The sequence below is a fragment of the Aplysia californica genome, unplaced genomic scaffold (genome assembly GCF_000002075.1).
Source record: "Aplysia californica isolate F4 #8 unplaced genomic scaffold, AplCal3.0 scaffold00030, whole genome shotgun sequence".
Lineage (NCBI taxonomy): Eukaryota > Metazoa > Mollusca > Gastropoda > Aplysiida > Aplysiidae > Aplysia > Aplysia californica.
Genome location: NW_004797300.1, coordinates 1,370,269 through 1,375,201, shown reverse-complemented (window position 1 = coordinate 1,375,201; position 4,933 = coordinate 1,370,269).

Sequence of the window (4,933 nt, the reverse complement as noted above, 5' to 3'; positions counted from 1 at the left end):
CCTTTCTCTCTCTCTCTCTATCTATCTATCTATCTATCTATCTATCTATCTATCTATCTATCTATCTATCTATCTATCTATCTATCTATCTATCTATCTATCTCGGCATTTTCGTCTATTGGAGGACGTAGCTCTACATCAACAACTTCCTCTCTGTTTTGTCAGCTGTTTTCCGTGTCCAGGTTGCACCCATCCTTTCTTTGAAGTCGTTTTGTCATTTTGATTCCGTTCTACTTGTAGACCTTTTTCCTGTTTTTGGTCTCCATTTCGAGCATTTTTTGGGGGGCCATCTGCTGACCTTCATTTTGTTGATGTGGCCATCCCATTTTCATTTTTTGTTGTAAAGTAAATTTGGGGATATCTTTCACTCCTGTTTGCTCTAGTATTTTGTGTGGTTTGTTTGATCTTGTATTCTTTATGCCCAGCATTTTCCTATCCATAAGTTTTTGTCTTGTCCTTAGTTTCTTTATGATGTTCCTGGTTATTTGCCACAGTTGGCATCCATTGCTTTTTGCTGGGAAAATAAACTGATTGAGGACATATTATCTTTTCAGAGGTATCGGCAGATGTTGATCTTTAAATATTGCTCTGTATTTTCCAAAGCAACTCATAGTCGCATGTATTCATTGGTTCACATCCTTTTTCTTGTTCTCTCCTCCGTGTGTTCTGTTTGCCCTCAATATTTAAAATGTATGCTCCGACACTTTTTCAATGTTCTTGTTTTCTATAGTAGTCGTTTTGTCGCCGCTGTAGTTCGTTGTGCATTTGGTTTTATCTTCGTGGATTTTAGGGCCGGCTTTGTTCTTTACGGTATTTATGATATTTAGGTTAATTTATATAAGTTGCTCATTTTCTGTGAAAAGTACCACATCATCGGCGAAAATCTCCAAGGTCTTTCGGAAGTTTTGAATCCGTTCACATAGGCATGAATATACCTTGCGTTGAAATTGACATTGTGTTTTAAGCTATGCATAACTCTTATCAAAATATAGACACCTCCCTACCCCCAATTTAAAAAACAACAACTTGTACCTTAATAACTAAATGACAAAGAAAGAAACCTACCCTCCGTCTCCCCACCTAAAAAAAAAAAACATTTAAAAAACTGTATGTATCTTTGCCTTGTCAGACCGGTGGTTCTATCAAACACCGTAGGTCTACTTGTATTACGATGTGGATTAATTTATAAACTTACTCTTGGAAGAAAAAAAACCCTGCAACAATTTAGGCTGGAGCTTAAATTTTTTTTTTTTTACTTTACAGTACACTGACAAACAATTTTCCAAGGCACTTTAACAAATTTTCCTCACTTAACCCAGGTGAGAATTGGTACTTAAAGCCATAGACAGCGAAAGATCTTATCATTAAACCTAAGCGGCCCCTACAAGAACAAATATTTTGTCACTTTTTGACGTCAAATTATCAAATAATTTTGCCTTTTTCTTGATCAATGTATAACTGATATTGATGTCCTAAAAGTATTGATGTCAAAATTTGGAATATATTTTTAAAAAATAATTTCAAACCATCAAATTATCTGTGCGTATGTGTTACCACGTCGATATTTTGCGCAAACTTCATTTTGTTATTTGCCGCCGGATAGACAATATCAACATGGCACCATCTAAAGAGGAGGGAAAAAATCTTCTTGAGCTGAAAGATACATAATATACATCGGAGTTAACCCGCGCTTTGGAAAGTGAAAAGTAATGGTTGTTCTGAAAGAATTTTTGTTAAAGAAATGATGCATGTCTGACTCTTCTAGATAAATATCGCGAGGGGTATAAGGAAGGGACGAAAAATGAGTTGAAGAAGAGGATCAACTCGTTTCTCCACTTTCGTTTCTTTTTCGTGGTCCCCCCCCCCCGCCTGAAGACTAAAGCAAGAGCCAACACTGTCGATGCGTCCATGGCGAGGTCTAAGCACAAACTGATCATTGCGCAATATAATATATTGAGCGTGCCGGGCGAACGTCAAACTGTCTATACTTTTGACTTAAAAAATTTTGACCAGAAGTTTGTGCGTGTATGGTCTTCTTTATGTTAGTGTTTCAGCGCAAGCACTACATGCTTCCCATCAGGTTGAGATTGTTTCTAAATGCTTTCAGGTCTGCTCGGGTAATAATATAATATAATACAATGTATGTATTGAACATGATAGAGCTTGCTTGCTGTTGAGCGGGAATCTGCGCTGTGGAAACGCTTTTTATCATTGTTATTCTTATTACTGTTACATTGTCGCCATACTGATAATATCAATCACGTACTGAAAACTGAATTATTGCAGAATAAAGCGATAGGGGCATGCCAGTTTTTAAAAAGTTAGAATATAACTGAGAGTTAACAAATAAAAGACTCAACAGTGAGCCACAATAACCCGATAACCAATATCGTTTTCAAAGAGAGAGAGAGAGAGAGAGAGAGAGAGAGAGAGAGAGAGAGAGAGAGAGAGAGAGAGAGAGAGAGAGAGAGAGAGAGAGACACTCTCAAACACACCGATTTGATGAGCTATCTGGGAGATGAAACTGAAATTTCTCCACTTTCATAAACCTCTGGTACTGAAAAGGTTGTATAAACCAGCACGATTCTTGATCTCATTATACATTCCTTATTAACATGAGATCTCTATTGTGTCTTTTTGTTCTTGCACTACTATAATATTGGCATTGCTATTTTTGTAAATTTCTCTTTCCCAGCCCTTTTGCAGGCACAGTTCCTGCAGCTCCGAAGAAAAGACGTAACCCTATGCCCCAAAGCCCAAGGAGAGAGCCGTGGAACGCGCTAGTAATGCGTAGACCTCACAGCAAACGTGCTCTGTACCAGGTCCTGTCGTATAGTCTGAGGAAAGCTGAACATCCCATGTCCAGAGCTGGATTCCTCAAGGGAAGAAAGTTGTACCAGATCCCAGAGGAGACAGAGAACTGTTCTATGGATGTACAGGAGGAGGAAGCTGTGAGTACTTCACTCGTCTTTTTCAAATGCTTGTTAGTCAAAGCTTTGCGTTCCCTAGCTAGAGCTCAGGGGTCGTCAACTGCTTGGTTCTACGACCTGCAGTGCAACTGACTTTTACGTTTGTGACCGTAAGTAGGGCCCCTTGTCTTCAGGTAGCTACATTCCGATTTTGAAGGTACTCTGCTTTTATAATGACCCGAGTATTTTCAGTTTTGGTAAGAAATAATTTTGAATTCAGCCTGAGTGGTGGCCAAAGCCTACTCTTATCGATTTTAGGACCACCAAAGGATCTTTAACGAGCACAACTTGCACACGGGACCTCTAAGATGTTTTGCCCTTGTCCGAGAAAGCTAGGTGTTCGATCTTACCTACTCTTAAATAAGGGGTGTGGCTGAAAGCTATTCGGACCTCCCTTCAATATAAAACACTTTGTTTGTCTCTTGGCATTCTAGAATAGAATGTTTTAGGCACCATAGGCACAATGACGATGTTTGCTCTTATTGTTGTTAAGAAGAAAAATATAAGCCATATTGTTTCTAAAGTTAAAGCTAAGAATCTAAGATCAGCAAAAACAACTTGTGAACAAAAGTTATTGCCATGATGTTGGCTCCTAGTATGTGTGTGTGTGTGTGTGTGTGTATGTAAGTGTATATGTGTGTGAATGTGTGTGTGTATGTCTGTCTGTCTGTGCGTATGTGTATGTGTGCTTGTATGTGTGTGAATGAATAAGGCCAAGAAATGGGAGGGGGGGGGGGGGCAATTTAAAGACAAAATGTTAGCGAACACACTTGGTTACGCGAACCTTCTCGATGTTATTTCTTTTTTATCTGCTGCTATCTCCTGTCATGACCAGTTCCTTTGTTTCGTTTCATGATTTTTTTTTCAATGCTGTTAATCCAATCGAAATAACTTCCATTCTAGTTGAAGAAAAACTGCGGAGCGGAGCAGAGAAAAGCCCCAGGATCAAGAGAGACCATGACGTATTAGAGATCTGCTGTCACCAACAAAGTATGGAAAACTTTCACCCAAGCTGAAGACCAAGCGCGGGGGAAAACAGATATAATGTATCCTAACTCTCCTTATGTGTTGATCGACGTTAACACCCATGCGAGAGAGAGAGAGAGAGAGAGAGAGAGAGAGAGAGAGAGAGAGAGAGAGAGAATATCCTTATTCTTATTTTTATTCTTACTCTTATCATTGTACTTTCAAGTTTATATCCTGGAAAAAAATAACGCATACTTTTCCTCAGTACTTGTGTATATCTTTTTCTATTTAAATAAACATGTGAATAAAACATGAGGAATTCAAGTGTTTATTTCTTATTTATTATACTTATTTGTTTTGTTTGTTTGTTTGTTAGTTTGTTTGTTTGTTGTTTTTATTGTTGTTGGTTTTTTTGTTTGTTTGTTGGTGTTCTTTTTTGTCTTTTTCGTGTTGTGGGGGGGGGGGGGGGGGGGGGGGGGTTAAATACTGTCACTGAAGCTGCACTGACATGTGGGATGTAACTACTGGCGCCTCGTTGTAGGCTTCATACAATGTGCCTAAATAGATTTCATTTGTTGTTGTTGTTTTTATATTCTATACTTCAATTTTTTTTAAAGATTTGTTTCAAAACCAGATTTTTCATGTAGTTTTTGTTAATGTTGTTGTTTTACGCTTCCAACGACACAAATTAGATCATTTATTAGGCGGGTGACTTAATTGATGTTGCCTTAGCCTTAAAGTGGTACAACGTTCAAGCAGAGATACTGAATAACAGTTCAATCTTTAAGTTTTCTGTTTAAATGGCATCAGTTAATATTTCTATTCGCATTGAAGTCTAAAGTGCGTTTGGAATTGGTCTTTGAAAGCTAAAAGTGCAAACATTGAAAGTCTTTTCAAATGAAAATTCTGATTTATTGTTTTCAATCTGCAGACTTTGTTGATTGTGGTATAACGCCTCCCAAACATCTATAACTGTCAGGTCTTTTGAGATGGAGGAT